The sequence below is a fragment of the Symphodus melops genome (assembly GCF_947650265.1).
Source record: "Symphodus melops genome assembly, chromosome: 4".
NCBI lineage: Eukaryota > Metazoa > Chordata > Actinopteri > Labriformes > Labridae > Symphodus > Symphodus melops.
The window spans coordinates 23,200,662-23,216,762 of NC_136694.1; the positions used below are offsets into that span (position 1 = coordinate 23,200,662).

The following is a 16,101-nucleotide window of genomic DNA, read 5'->3' on the forward strand; positions in this document are numbered from 1 at the left end:
TACACACACTAATGATTTACTGTCGGAGGAACTGCCTGCTGTAATGTGTGGGAGTGGAGTGGTAATTTGGCTGTGTGTGTGTGTGTAGGTGTGTGTGTGTGTATGTGTGTGTTAATGTGTGAGTAATAGGTTTAAACTAAAGGGGATCAAGACGTATGCCGATTTTTTATGTGAAATATTTTGCAATGTATGAAAACACTTGTGACATAAGATCCATTTGTAAATATGATTCTATGATTCTGACTTTGCGAAAGACGTTACTATTCAATTCACAAGTAACGTAGACAATTGTTAGCTATATTAGCTTACCAGACTAATATATAAAAACATAAATATGAAAAGATCATTTAATGTACAGACCTCTAAACAAGCCATTCTTCTAGTCAAATTTTACTTCACTGAATGAAGAAAAATACCTCTCTTAAATAGTGTGTGTTAGTAGTCTTTTGTGTGTATTCGTCTTTGCCTTCCTGCTACCTAGCACGCGTGGTGAAAGATACCTGCGCTAACTGCCTCTCTACATAACTGCTAATAATGTTCAAAAACGGGGCTCTTCTAATAGCTTCATCTGCAGAAGGAAACCTCAACTTGTTGTTTTTATACTCCTGTCTTCCATCCAGAAGTTGTCGTCCCTGAGCCCCAGCATGAAACCAAAACAAACTGCTGTTTGGGGACACTTCCACTCTCCTTCAGCGACACCCCTCAAAACCCCCTCCACTCACAATAACGCTAAGGAGTTTAGCACACAACGTCTGGGAAAATTGTTGACAAAAAAGGGATGACTTTGATCTCAAAATGACTTTTCTCTAGTCCTTGTCTTAAACAGCTTTTATAAGCAAGGGGAAGAGCCAGCCTCCCGCCCATTTAGGATACACATTTAGGATACACATTTAGGATATAGTAGATTTCTGTTTGTTTGTGTAAAATGTCACACATTCTTCCTTTAATCTCGTAAAGCCAATGCAACAAAGACCCTTCAAAGTGTGAAGAGCCCTTTAGTTTGCACTGACTTTTCCAGTGAAAAATAATCAATAGAGTCATATTATCTGAGGCAATATTGTATCTGGATTACATTTCTGTATTGCATGATCTATTAAAGTAATAACATCACTTTTTGCACTTGATTTATAACATAATGATTAAAAGTTAGGCTTCTGAGTTCACTTGATACACTTAGTTGTTCTTGGGTGAGGTGAGGTCAGGAGAGGTATTGGAGTTGGAACAAACAAAACTTTAGGCAATCTCAGTATTGCTCAGCTGCTGAAGGGGTTTTTGGACTTTTCTGTACAAGTTGTATTGTTCAAAATGTCTGTACGATTATTGTAGTCCACAGCTGCATTCATTAATGTTGGTCCAGCTATACAAATTATTGGATGGCAGATTTTTAGAAAAGAGTTGGTCGATTGGTCTGCCTGCTTTGCGCTCCATTTTGCGACAATATAAATGATGGAAGTGAGATGAACAGATTGAAAACTATCTTATTGGAAGACCACACTGAAAAAGAATTCCTTTGGTGATAGAATCGGAAGATTTTTAATCTACAAAATATTATATCGTGACAAAGCATTATGAGATTAAAAAAACATATTGTCGGGGCCTCTGATGAATCCAACTCCTTTCTATGTGTAGAGTCTTGATGTCACTTATGAACATCATGTGCAAAAGCTGAAACAGAACCACACACAGTTCAGCTCAAAGCCTCGGACATTCAACTCAAGACTTATCAAACATACAGTCTGGATGCTTGTTTGTCATGCAAGCCTGCAGCATGTTTTCAGGTATGCACTTTTGCAGATACACTTCCTTTCTTGTATACTTTGTTTGTACCTGCCTGTGTGTGTGTTCGTGCATGTGTTTGTGTGTGTGTGTGTGTGTGTGTGTGTGTGTGTGTGTGTGTGTGTGTGTGTGTGTGTAAAGACAGACTGAACCGTCTCTCTAATGGCTCATTTCTTCCAACACGAGCTGACAGCCGGGTGCAGTTTCTAAGAGGAACAGCAGGAGAAAGCGTCCAGGATGTCTCCTCACATCAAACATTTAAAGGCCAACACAGCCAGGCAGGGATACAGCAGCTAGCTTAACAAAGTGTACATCTGGCAGACTAACAAAGTGAAACTAACAAACTGGTACTGTTGTCAGCCTTCTAAGTGAGGTGACATGGGCAAGACTCACCAGAGCTCAAGATTTGGAGCAGCCACAGCAAGAAAATAGATTCCTGTGTTGTATCGCACTGGAAAGATAATTTTTTCTTAGTAAGCCTTTGCACTGACTTAATATGCTGTCACTTAAACCCATTACCAAAAGTGACTAAAACTGACCAAATGAATCAAGAAACCTTATTTTATTTGGTTAACTATACTTTGCTGGTCCTAGCTGATCCATGTTTTATATTATTCACTGAATACTTTTATTATTTTGTTCCGTCAAAAACACAACATTTGACTGATGTTAACTGAAACGTTTCACCGTTTCTGATATTAATAATGAATCTGGACTTCAGTCTTGAGATTCATTGGAATCATTTTGACACATTCAATCTTCTCAAATGCGACAACTTGTGGTTTTAATGCATTTTTGGATAAATATTTCTTGTGTGTTTGACTGTTGGCCAGCTAGCTTGTTGACAGACAGACAGATACATAACAACAATATAGAGACAGTTTTCAATCAATGATGGTTCTATCTATTTAACCTATTTGTCATATTTTGTTACTTGTTTCTACATTTAATGTCATTGTTAATAAATAATGGAGATGGCGAGCATTTTCTCCACAACTTTGTATTACATCCTACCAACATATACTAACTACTTGATCATATAATTTATCTGAAAAACTAAACGTCAGCAGCATTACCACAACACATGCATTGAATGCATCCAACTTAATCATGAATTGTTTTCAGAAAGAATAGTTCTCTACACATTTTGCATCCAAAAGTTTCAATGACTTAACTCAACATATTTACCGCCTCACTTACAATGAATTCAATTAGGAGTGTCATTGAAAGTATCAATGAAGTAAATCACTGCAGCCTTAAAATGTTTTCAAGTGGCCAAAGTGTACGGTGTAGAAATGCTGTAGCGGATGTAGGAAAAGCCATGTGTGTGTGTAACAGAGCAGCGGTGTAATGGCAACATCCCGGGGAGGATGTAGAAGCCGCTCTGCTGATCTCAAACCGTGGAGCTGACTTTACGCAGAAACAACCGCGTTTAGACACGGGTTCGGTGTCTCTACAAAGTCAGCCAGCTACAACTGCTGCAAAAAGAACAGAAGTCTGACATGCCTCTATTCCTTCTTCTACTGCCTGCCGCTTTTTCCTCCGCTGGAAGAGGAAAAAATCCCCTTTTGCCCCGCGTTTAGTTTCAACCAACCGGCGTCTCAGCCCTCAAAACTGGCAACACGTCCACATTTCTGCACTCACCCCACTCCGGATCAAGATGATCACATGAAGGAAGAGAAACGACAGAGATATCCCGGAGGTTTAAACTTGTCCCGTTAGTACAGAGCCAGTAGAGCCGCTACGAAAAGCTGAGTGTGTATGTGTGTGTGTGTGTGTGTGTGTGTGTGTGTCTCTGTGTGTGTGTGTGTGTGTCTGCAGAGTCTCTCTCTCTCTCTGTGTGTCCTGCACGGAGTCACTCCTGGAAGGCGGGGCTGAGAGAGGGAGGAGGAGACTGAAGCGCAATGTGTTTGGCAGGAGTGCACAAAGTGGGGCTTCCAGACCCCCCACTGGTCACCCTATTAGATGAACACCTTATATACAGTATGTAATGTTGGCATGGTGGAGGAGACATTCTTCTTTTACCTCAAAAATGTTCTTCGTTCTCAAATAAATAAAAAGTTCGCAACAAAAATAGTGTGTCTCAAATGGCTGACTTTAGTTCAATCGGGAGAGACTTAAGTGAGAATGAACAATTATTTATTAACAATGAAATGTGTGACAATTATAGAATGAAATGTGCAAAGTCTTTTGGGGGCTAGACTCCATCATGACGACTTCATGAACTCGATGCAGGATAGGATGCCCCCCTGTGGAGTCGAGACACATGGTGGTGGTGAAGAGGAATGGAGGCTGAGATGAGGAGTGAGTTTCAGCCTGGGCCTGGACTCTGTTGAGCTGGATGAAGGTGACTGGAGTGGAGGAGGGTTGCAGCGTATGCCTGAAGCAACAGGATGACTGTGGAAGAGAGAGAGTTTTAAGCGTTTGACAGCAGTAGGTTGACTGGTTGAGAAAGTTTGTGGCAGAGTCTGGTTGGTTCATTCCAGGATGATACATACCCATGATCAGCTGCTCACCAGAGTGAGAGATAGAGGTAGTAGTAGGTGGTGTGGTTTCAGAATGAATGAGGAGGTGAACGAATGAAAGAATTACAACAGTCTTCCTGTCTGAACTTAGAATAGCTATCTTATTTCTACACACTACAGCCCTGATTCCACCATGTGGTCCAGATTGGTGCAGTGTCCTACGGTTTGGAACTATAAACCCTGATCTTGCTTGCATTCACCGTTTTCATAGCCAACCGTACACTTACATATTAGTGAGAACACCATTAAGTTGGATAGTTGCCTCAGCTAGCGTGACATTAAGCAGCGCGATACAATGTTGCCCACCAGTAAGTTCAATGAAGAAGAATTACGGGACACAGTAAACAAAGGGCCAAATAGAGAACGTCCAGCAGAGTTCTGCACTACTGAGGTAAACAATAAGTGGGTGTATACATACTTGTGTATACCCTGCATGATTTTATAACTTCAACTCTTGTTCTGCCACTGTCATCATAAGTTAAATAAATGTTTAAAAGCCATTTTTCTTCTAGAATATCTTTCCTCTGACTTTCTTTGTCATATTTGATTTAGCAATAGCTTTTACCACATCTTGTTACTCACTAGCTTTTTTTAAACTGAAGCTGAAAATGTAAATGATTTCTCTATGTCTGGTGAGACAGCAGACCTTGTCTGTGAATCGCTGAGATTTATTTTCCACTCTTTGGGGTTTCCTCTTCTTTCTCTAGCTCTTGCCTCGGTCTGATGGCATCAGCTGGAAAACCTAATATTTCACTGAATTCTGAAGTATTTATGAGACATGAGATGAGATTACTCTTTAAAATGAGATGTTTGTATTAAATATTAAAGATTAAGATTTCAATGTTATGTTGTCTCAGCTAAAGTGTAGAAAAATAGTGTATAGTCATATATATATATATAGTCATAGTTGGGGGGGTGCAACAGAAAAGTAAAAGTCAAAAACAAGAATCGAAGCAAAGAAACAAAGGGGCTGATTATGTGAGCTAAATCATACTGTACATGTTTTTAAAAAATGAAAGGAGGTGCAAATGATTCACCAAACTCTCAACTTCGTCAGTAGGAAATGAAATTACAAATTACACTACATTCATATCCTACGATTTTCAATTTAATTGAATTATAATTTTAGCTGAGCAGCCCTCAGACCAGTTCATGACCCCTCCAGTTAAAATTCTCTCCACAGCACCAGAGGTCTTTAGGAGCTCCAGAGAGACTCTGAATAACTCAAGCTGTCTGCGATGGTGAAGACGCTGCCTCACTCGTCTTGTCTCTTTTCAATTATTAATCATTCTATGATTCAATTATTGTCAAGTAAAGAGGAATGCTTTATTTCCCCTGCAGGCTTCTGAAGAAATGTATTTCCCAGTCATGTTATTGTTAACGTTATTATTATTAAGCGCTGTATGCTTCAAGTTGCCATGAGTCGAACACAAAAACACTCGAAATGAAGAAATGGCAGAGGTTCAAACACATACAACAAGTAGGAAATTGCATCTGCAATTCTTATGATTATTTGCCCTCATGGGAAACAGAATCACCATAACCTTGTTATACAGAATTCAAATCTTTACATTTACAATAACAAAGTCAAAATGATATCGAATGTGCACAAAATGACAAAGCCTCAAACACAAGTTTGCAACCTGAGAATCTGGGTCAGCAGTAATGCCTGATGGAGTATTTGTGCATACGCACTCGTTCTCCTCTTAACCCTAATCTTCCTGGTCCCAAGGCAGTTTAAAATGACAGGCAGGCTTAAGACTTCCCCTTTACATATTTCATGGATTTGCACTTGCCCCACTTCTCCTGAGGAGCAGACAAGAGTAGATGTTTTGGCTGGGAGAGGCACAACTAAACAAATACCACAAGTAACAATTGAAAGTGAGGATAAGATCTCTGCTGGGTCATTCACTCTGACCCTTGTGTTGAGTCTGGAGACGTTTGAAGAGTATTTCCAAAAATTGGATCGGGCCTTCTCATGTTTGTTCAGAGACAGGGCAGAGTTAAGATAATCCGCAACCTGCAATTTAGGAGTTGTCATTTTTGTCACCTTAAAAAAGAGCGGTTTAATTGTTTAACCCAGTCTCGTATTTATGCTACACTATGTGAAACTTCTCCTGGCTGTAGCTCTGTATCTTATGACTAGAAATAAATCTTCTGGTATTAATTTTCTCATTAGAGACTTAACAAGAAAGCACGGATGGGCGTTTCCAATTCAATATATTCCTCTAACTTTTTGCCAGCAGAAGCTTGAGATGCTGACTACAATGTGTATGAAAATGATTGATCTGATCATTAAACGCTTGATTTGAAAGTGAGTTTATAAGTCAGAAGCTTTCCATCATCAGTGTTTATGGTTGAAATGAGCAGACAAACAGACTCAGTGTTTGTGACTAACAAGATAAAAACACAGCTGGAAAATATCCTCCCCCCTTCAGGAGAGACAATCTGTCATTGTGTGATGCTATTAAAAACTGTATTATAAATCCACTCCACAATACACAGCGTGTCTTCCCACCCTGCATTGATCCACCCTCTCCTTTATCGCTCTCTCGCTCATCTCTCTGTGCTGGAAACTGGATCAGCTGCAACATGTCTGCTACGAGAAAAGGGTCCATGTTGTGAAATCCTCACATTAAGATACAAGCAAATCAACATGATGGAGTACGAGCTTTTTATAAACCACTAACCCTAACCCTAACCCTAAATCAATCACAATCCTTGCAATGCCAAGGTGCAGCAGCATGTATTATTAAGCTGCATCCAGTGGTTAACAGTATTGATTGAACAGCCAAGCCTGTCAATAATATAATTTGCTTTCCACAGACTTCACTTGAGTTGTGCAAGAAGTTTATTTTTTACCACTTTCTCTGCAAAGAGTGTTTCCTATTTGGATACAATATGACCTCAGAACATACACTGTAAGTTTGAACTGCTATCCTTCATACACCAGTGTTTGTATGTATCACAGAACATATGAAGACAATAGGATTTAGCGTTTGAGTCTTTTATTATTCTTACAACACTGAAAGTAGACCTATGGTGCTTTTGACTTCCTGCACTGTTTTAGTATTCGTCATTGTTGTATATTTTATTAAAGTATTTATTTTAGACTGTTTCTTCTTCATCTTTTTGGTAACCATATGAACACATGGACAGCTCAGAGCCTTAGAGCAACATTATCCCATTGTAAACTAAGATTTAAGAAATCCTGCTTACACAATACACTGTAAGCAATAATCCAATAATCCATTACATAAAATAGGAGAATGATTAACACTAATCTTAAGACAATTTTGTCGATGGTGCTTTTATTCTTTAACGATGCACCACTCTTACTAAAACGAGATTTCATTACATCATGATCATGTATTCATTCTGACAATTTTTAAGGGTTTCCAGTCTGAAATATTAACAGAAAACATGAATCAGAGACAGAGTCATTTTTCGATCCACAGCTTGACTGACAGAGTCAAGAAAACACACCTGTCTGGAAAGATATGAAGCACAAATAGTTTTCTTTAAAATATCATATCATACATTGTGCACAATGTCTGTAAACAGTAAGGGAAGTTAGGTCTGCCTGGTATGCTATACAGAACAGCAGTAAGTTAGAAATGTAATGTACACTACTGGGGATGTTTTGAAGAATTACTTGTGGGTACATGTTTGTTTTAGCACATTAGTAACAATAATTTCAGAATACAGAATCAATGTATAAGAAAATAATCATCAGCCAAAAAAGAGTGTGTGCTATAGGCAAACATTCAGAAATAGGAATAAAACAGGAATAGTTAATTGTTAATATGCATGTGTGTATGTGTGTTTGTGTGTGTGTGTGTGTGTGTGTGTGTGTGTGTGTGTGTGTGTGTGTGTGTGTGTGTGTGTGTGTGTGCCCTGATGTCACTAGCCATGCTCGTATGAGCAAATATCTAACTCAGATTTAAAGCTCCTGTGAAGAATTTTTGGTTGGTATCGATTTTGGCACCCCCTGTGGACAAAGCAGTTTCTTCTAATCTCTTTGCTGATCTTGTGTCTACATGCATAACTGTTTTCTACAAGAGTCAAACCACTTCCTGGGAATCGTTGCCGTCAAAAATGTAAACAATGGCTGTTTGTGCAGCGTTGTGTAAATCACCTTGCAGCAGCAGAATGCCTATAACCGCAGCAGCAGTTAAAGGCATTCCAAATAACTATGTAGAAATAATCATTCATCACTGATGGTTTCATTTGCAGCTCAATAAGAGTCATCTGCATTCATTCCAGTCTGTTCATATCCAGCTAAAAACTTCTCACAAGAGGCCTTTAGGTTTCAACTCTGCACATAACTAATTGAGCATACCAAGAAGGTCACACCTTTAAATGAAGTAACAAATGAATCACATTTTTAAGAGAAGAGGGGCTTTGAAGTATGCAAAGACCCTCAAAGCAACACACTTAAAGAGAACATACGCGTCATAGAGATGCAAATGTGACAGTTGCAAATGACACTTGTTGTCTCCAGCTTCATTCAACCAGGAAAAAAGAACACTTGGCTGGCACAGGAAATTGAAATAGTGTTCACTGTTGTATTGCTGCTGGGAGGTCCAAGGAGGGGGGCATCTCCTGGGGACAGCAGCACTTTTCAAGAGAAGACAGACAGAGGCATTTGAATAAAGTGGGAAAGCAGAAGAATGGAAGGAAATGAATGTATACAACCCATGTCTCATTTCTGGTTACCCTCACAGACTCTGCAATGCACCGTAATGGAAAATATGCTTTCAATATATGGCTTCGCAGGTTGCTGAAAATTTCTATGTGAATGAAAATAAATCTCAAAATTCACTTCATCCTGGCCGCTCCTATACCCTCTCAGCTCTGGCATAAAAGTGGTGAGAGGATTTACTACACACAATTTTCTGCTAAGACGCAGAAAGAAAAATGACATCAGGCCTTGGCCTAAAAAAAAACCCTGAACTCTACAAATTACATTTTTTGCAGGGGCAAAAATCAGAATGTAGTGCATTTCTTTTTGCGATTCTAGATAGTAGAAAAAGTTTGTCTCCTAATAATTAGACCAGAAGACAAGAAAGGAAAATCAACAAATACATGGGTTTGCTGGAAGTACACTCTCCAGGATGTTTGCATGTTGATGACGTTAAAGTCGAATTGAGGCAACTTGAGTGGCGCAGCTGCTAAAAAACATAAACACATAAAGTCTGACTGACTTTAGTTTCAAACCCTTAGCTGTTTTTAAAACACGTTGTTGTTTGATTTGTTGTTATCCAAATATTGATTATGATTGGTCCTGTTTCATAGTGACTTGTCTGGATTGCAGTTTATGGTGTGAAAGGACACTCAGATTTATTTGGGTTTTTTTGCAGGAGGACAGACAACACCGTCCTCCTGGACAGAATAAAGAACCAAAAAAAAGTCATTCAGTGGAGCTTTGAAAAAGAAAACCTACACCAATATATTAATTTTATGTTTGTGTATTTCTTTTATTTTCACCTAAAATAAATAAACAAATAAAGAACAATAAGATTACTAGATTACTGTGTTAAAACATTGAGGAGGAAACATGAAAAAGGTTAAGATAGCATGGATTTCATAGAGGTCAGAAACAGGACATGAGGCCAACATGACACTTTCAGAAACAGACTACAAAACAATCTCAGAAGTTTCCTATAATGACTCTGGTCATGATAACAGTACAGTGATATAAAAGTGTTGTATTTCTCTGGAAAATATTGTGATGTATAAAGTAGCACAAAAAAACCTCAGTTTAGTAAAACCTTCAACTAAAGATTTCAGTAAATATACTTTCAATGCCTGGCTGCAGGCAAGTGATTCAATGTGTGTCATTCGAATTCTGCCACTCAAACAGAGTATTGAGCTCCTCTCCATCCTTTCATCGCAGCCAATGATTACCACCACACGTCACGCTGAGAAGAACAATAACACAGCTCTGAAGGAAAACCTGAAGCTTTGAGCGCTCTTTCGAAGGATCTGACAGTAAACCAGATTAAACTGTGACTCCTTTTTTTAGGCATCATACTGTCCTCCTCTTTCATCTGAACTGGCAGCAAAAGAAAAAAAGTCTCTTTCATCCATATTCTCCAGTTGGCATTTTATCAATGGTGCATTCAGTGACTGTAAATGCCTTAAACACAACATCTTTGTGGATAATAACAACTAACTCTTTGCAGTTTTGAAGTAAATATAGGGGGAAAATTCTGCTTCTTTAAACATAAATGACTCAGCGTTTTTCCAGATCTTCAATAAGCCTAGACACCCATATACCAGCAGAAGGGTAATTCACTGTGCTGGAGGCATTCTGCGGTCTGACTCTGCAGAAGAGCTACTAGGATTTCCATAGAGGTTTGAGATGGTGAGTGTGCCTCATATTGTACTTTTAGTCGAGCTTAGAAAACTTTATTTTGACTCTGACAGATCACTGACATGGAAATGTAGAAAACTTCAAGAAAATACAAAAAACAATGTCTGCCCATAAAAAAAATCAAAATATACTCAAGCAAAGCAGATTGAGATCATTCTAAAAATAACTTCATCTGGTCTTGCACATTCAATAGGTTGATTCCTGCAGGTCGCGGCTTTATCTCAGAAATGTGTGTGTTCCAGCAGGTCATTTAAATGCCAGAAAGCTTGAGACTTTAATCAACTCCACTTTAATGAAAAGTATTTATCAAGCAAGCACTTCATTGGAATAAGCCTTAGAAAACACTTATTGAAATCAATGAAATGACAGTCAGTACATCTATTTAGTTTACACTGTGAAAGTTAATGCAAAATAAGATTACTGCAAGGAGAAGTCCGTCCCTTTTAAAGAACAAGATGCCATTTTACTTGATTTTCCGCCAAGCGCCCTCTGAAACATTCAGAAAGGTCGGCGCTCCCTCTAGTGGTGTAGTGAGGCAATTACAAGTACAACATTTGAAACAAAAATGCTATAGTACAGACACCGACAACGAACTGTAACCAACGACCTGTATTAACGTCACTGTGTGTTCACATCCTGAAGGGGGAAAAATACATTTGTTTAAATGTAATGTAAGTGTCGTCGTTTGTAGTACCCTCATTATAACACAGAGGGGCGCTGCTGTGGTGTTATACCTCATATTGCGCTCCATCTACACTGGAAAAACCAAGTGGCTATAAAGCTGGTAATGTCCTCGTAAAGTTTCTTCTTACCTCAGCAACAGAGCAGCAGTTTTTACAGGCGGCAGTGTTAGAGAGAAGAACCGCAGCACCTCTTCATGCTGCACCATACAGACAATTTACACAGTTCTGACTCTAATGATCAACATAAAGATAACATGATTTACTATTTTAAGTAAGTACACTGACCAGGTTAGCCAAGACAGAACCCATTATCACCCATTAAGACCACTTTTTAAATCTACTGAGTATGGTGCAGAACAACATGCATACAGATCTCTGTCATACAAGAAAATAAGACCTAATATAACTTTCTTGTCGTCTTGTTTTACTTCTCCTGTTGCCATTGTTGATTTGTTTGTTTGTTTATGCTTTTAAAGCCCAAAATAACAGGCAGCCATTTTTACACAGTGTGGTCATTGTTTCAGGCAGCTGTGATTCCTTTTCCAATAATCAAAGTGAGCATTTCCATACAAAAAAAGGTTCTTTGTGTTTTACTTAATGGTGATTCTATACACACTATACTCCTTCCTGCTGTAATAACTACACAATTTCTGATAATAAAAAAAATACTCCGGGGGTAAAGAAAAGATTTGCCACAGGATAGTAGACCATAATATGTTGCATATTTTTATCATTGAGTTTGTTTATAATTCTGTGAATTTGGTCAAGCAAGCTGGTCCTGTTATTTAAATAATGGCATTCTTTGCATTAATAAATCATTACTTACTTACTTACTTTATTCTTCTATTTTCCCCTGTTCACGTCATCTAATTCCCTGACCAAACGTCATCACAACTCGTGCTGCTGAGCATCCAAATACTGGTACTGTGTTTCCCTGTCCAAATCAGGGTTAATCCCAATGCGGGATATCCCCATGAAATAGAGAGAGGTGGTTAAAAATAGCTAGCCACTTAAAGCCTGCTTGAATAGTGGTCATTGTTTGTGAATTTATGTAATCGCCCCACTCTTCCTGTATACTAAGAGTATAAATAAATCCACAGTTAAGAAATTAAAGCTGTGCTGGCATTCTGAAAAAGAAGAAATGAATAGTTTTGAAGAGTATCTGTTTTAAGTTTTACTTTGTGTGGCGATGTTTTGTTTAACTCTGGTGTTAGAATATTTTTCCAGTCAGACCTGTTTGTATAAACAAAAGTATTATTAGAAACACAAAATATGTAATGCATCTTAATTTGTGCATTGTTTACCTGTGACACAGGAAGCTCATTATAAGGAATTTAAGAACTGTTAGTAAAAAGCAGCGAACTGTTGACTCAGTCTTTGTTCTGGCAAAAACAGTCTTAATCCAGTGAATCTGCTAGATATCATAGGCAGGGCATGTTGGCACGTGCTGTTGTGAAGTGTGACAGAGTAAGCAAGTGTCTGGCTCGGCAGGTGTCTGGCCCTTTTCCCAGGTCTTCAACCATCAACAGCTAAAAGCCTTAAGGAATTTAGAAATGCTGCTCGTTACACACACGTGACATGTCTGTATCTAAGCCGATTTAAAAAAAATAACAAAAGAACCTGCGCATCAACTTTTTTTTTCAGCTCAGTGCAAACAAGCTTTTGTTTTATATTTTTACTGACCTAAACTGGGTGACAGCTGCAAGACTACACATGCATGACATGGGTTGTCAGAGGTAATATGTCAGTGTTAAAGGAAGTAGATAATCAGCACAGATAGGGTTTCTTGCTTGAGACAGAGTTTCATCGGCCATTTGTCAAACTTGTAACGAGGTCATGCAGGCATGGACAGTTACAGGGAACAGGTGCAAAAAAGTGTGCAAATACAAAAGATATCTAAAAATAGATGTTTAGAAGAGTTTTATAAGCTTTAAAATGCATTCTGTATAGCCCTTTTACCTAGAATAACATTAAAGCCAGTTACTGTGCATTGGAACCAATGTTTCTCCATACTCAATCGTTTTACGTCATCATTTTGGATAAGCCTGTTGTATTTTGGAAAGACGACAGGGCCTTACACTAAATCATATCACACACATCATGCTAAGCTATGTCATGTTGAAATTAAACTGACCAAAAAAGGATCTTTATGTAGCTGTTTTAATCATCTTTCACTCTCTGGTGATGTTGCAATAGATCATCTGCCTGACAAATATTCTCTCTTCCTCTATGCTTTTATTCTGACACTTTCATTTCTGCATCTGCAGGAATAGCAAAAATCGAAAAAAAGGGGCCAACATTGGTTTGTTTTTATGTTTTTTGATTGGAAGCAGAATGGATCTCTTGTTTTTCATTCAAAAACCAAAGAAAGAGGAACTATTAATTTGTATCGAATCACAAATGAATTATGGATAATCTGATGATATGTGGATCTATAACACTCAAAAGTCTTTAACATTCATCCTCTGAGGACCATGAATGTCTGTATTAATTATTGCTGATCGATTAAATTAATGTGGAGATATTTCACTCGATTATTTAGGACTTTGAGCATCTGATGCTAGATTAAAATTAAACAAGGAATCACCAAAGTCAGTAAGAATTATCCTCTGGATACCTAAATGCATGCTAAATTGCAAACCATACAACATTTTGCTGTATATAAGTGAGTGGCTCTGCCATATTACAATTTTAATTCAAAAAGTAGATCAATTTAAATCAAAGCCTTCTTTATGATTTTTTAAAGCTTAGCAGTAAAACTTCCCATCACTGCTTTAACATTTCTTTTGTGTCATGACATGAACTGCTTGTCTGCTTGTTGTATGTAAAACAGCCTGTTGAAGGTATAATTGGCTCCATAATTGCAAAAGCAGGGGACGATGCATCATCTGCAGGCATATTCTTTGTTTCCCTGGTAACGCAGTGCAGCCGTAGGAGGAGGGGGCTGACAGGAGGGGGAGCCAGCTGATGTCCAGGAGGCTCACAGCTCACCCGAGCCTTTTGTGGGTCCCTGAGATTAGACAATGACAGGAAGAGAGCGGATTACTTTACAGGGCCTCTGTGCTCTCCATCGCTGTGTCTGTGTGTCTCTTTCTGTCGATCTGTGTGTGTTCCCTCCTCACATTCTCTCTCTGTCTCCCGCCCACACGCTCTGAGCAAACACATGCTCATACACCGCAGCCCTGGAATGAACTGGCCTGTCTGCAAGAAAAGCTGAGAGGACAATGAAAACAAAAACAGGATGCCAGATAGAATTTATCTGTCCAGGAGGAATGATATTTCCACCCAAAAGCTACAACTAGACACAATGCAGGGGTGGACTGACTTAGTCAGGCTGCCACAGAAGGTTGGGAATTAGATATCTACAAATAAATAACTCCCACTGCTTTATGTGTGGTCAGGGTAAGGGATTTATTGAGTTATATGACTTAAGAGTTATATGACAGTCATGGGAAAGCAGAATGAACATGATATGAAGATGTGTTTAATATCAATGATTATATAGGAAAATGTGAACAACTTAAACTCAGTGAAAATATATGTTCCTTTAGTTATTCACATTGTACTCTATTTTGATTGGTAAACCCATAAGCAAATGACCACTTTGCCTAGACCAACTATTTTAAACGAGATGAAGAGTCTGCTTAGTAACTTTAGCATGATGTGCTTCATGCACAAAGGCGTATTTTGCTAAATGTGAACACATCTTGGATGTGAGCGTTAGCTTGTTTGTATTAGGTAATCAGTTTATAGCACACAAACGAACAGATGAGCTGGATAGAGATTAAACCCTTTGTGATAACTGGCTCAAAAAAAAGTGGTGTTTAAATTCAAATTGGTCCTGACATAAGAGCTCTTGTGAGGCTACATTAAGAGTAAGGGGATCCCTCTGCTGAGATGAAAATCAATCCATCCATAGGGTATGGCAATTTAAGCATTGCCAAATGTTTCCAATAATGTTGCATTTTTACACAGTTGTGACTGTGATTAGCCTGGCGGCAGTCTAAATGAAAATCAGAGAAGGCTTTGCAAGGTCATGTGCCATTTTAAATGCTTCATTCATTGTTGATTGTGAGCTTGAAGGTTCGTTATTGACAGTGGAATAGTAGCCTCAGAAATTCTTGAAGAAATGAACACATACTGGAGTTTTTCTGACTTTTTGTGGCAGATTCTGTCTTTACAGTAAGTGACAAGACTTTTAAAACATTGTTTCGTTATTTGCTCCATAGAATTTGTATTTACACCATTTGATTATAATGTGCATTAGCTGTACAAAACTGAAAACAACTAACAGCTAATGTTCAAACCTGAGTCTCAAGAAGTAAATAGGAAAAGCCTGTTTTGTTCATGAGCTGACCTTTTAAAATGGATAGACATCATTTGTTTGTTTTGCTTACATTTTCATAACCTGCATGTTATTGAGGAACGCAATGTGCATGGAATACTGTATTCATTCTTTGTGGTTTGATTTAGACGCTCTACTAATTCACAGCTATTGGAGGTTAGGCTGCTTTACTATGACCTTGCTTCATCAAGAGTTGTAAAAATTGTTTTATTTCAAAGTAAAATGCTCAGGTCTTTCATTAAGCTAGAGGATTTTGAAAAGGCTGTGAACTGCCTTTGCTCTTCATAAAATAATTAAAATTCTACATTTTGCAATCCCATTCGGAATACAAAGCCACATTTTTTCTGACTATATGAGTCAAGAAGTGTGCAGAAAAACATGAATCTATCTCGT

The 16,101-nt window shown here is 38.3% G+C and overlaps 2 protein-coding genes across 2 annotated transcripts in view; one reads left to right on the forward strand and one right to left on the reverse strand.

The window, feature by feature from the left end:
* ppp1r16b (protein phosphatase 1, regulatory subunit 16B) overlaps positions 1–3,565 on the reverse strand; it is a gene marked incomplete at its 3' end in the record, with an annotated part of 77,182 nt that extends 73,617 nt beyond the window's left edge. Inside the window, 1 exon segment of the mRNA XM_079341086.1 lies at positions 3,421–3,565.
* Positions 3,566–13,110: 9,545 nt separating this feature from the next.
* LOC306822232 (guanine nucleotide-binding protein G(s) subunit alpha-like) overlaps positions 13,111–16,101 on the forward strand; it is a 103,164-nt gene continuing 100,173 nt past the window's right edge. Inside the window, exon 1 of the mRNA XM_079341098.1 lies at positions 13,111–13,122. The gene's annotated coding sequence lies outside the window, so the exon portion shown is untranslated. The remainder of the gene's footprint in view (positions 13,123–16,101) is intronic.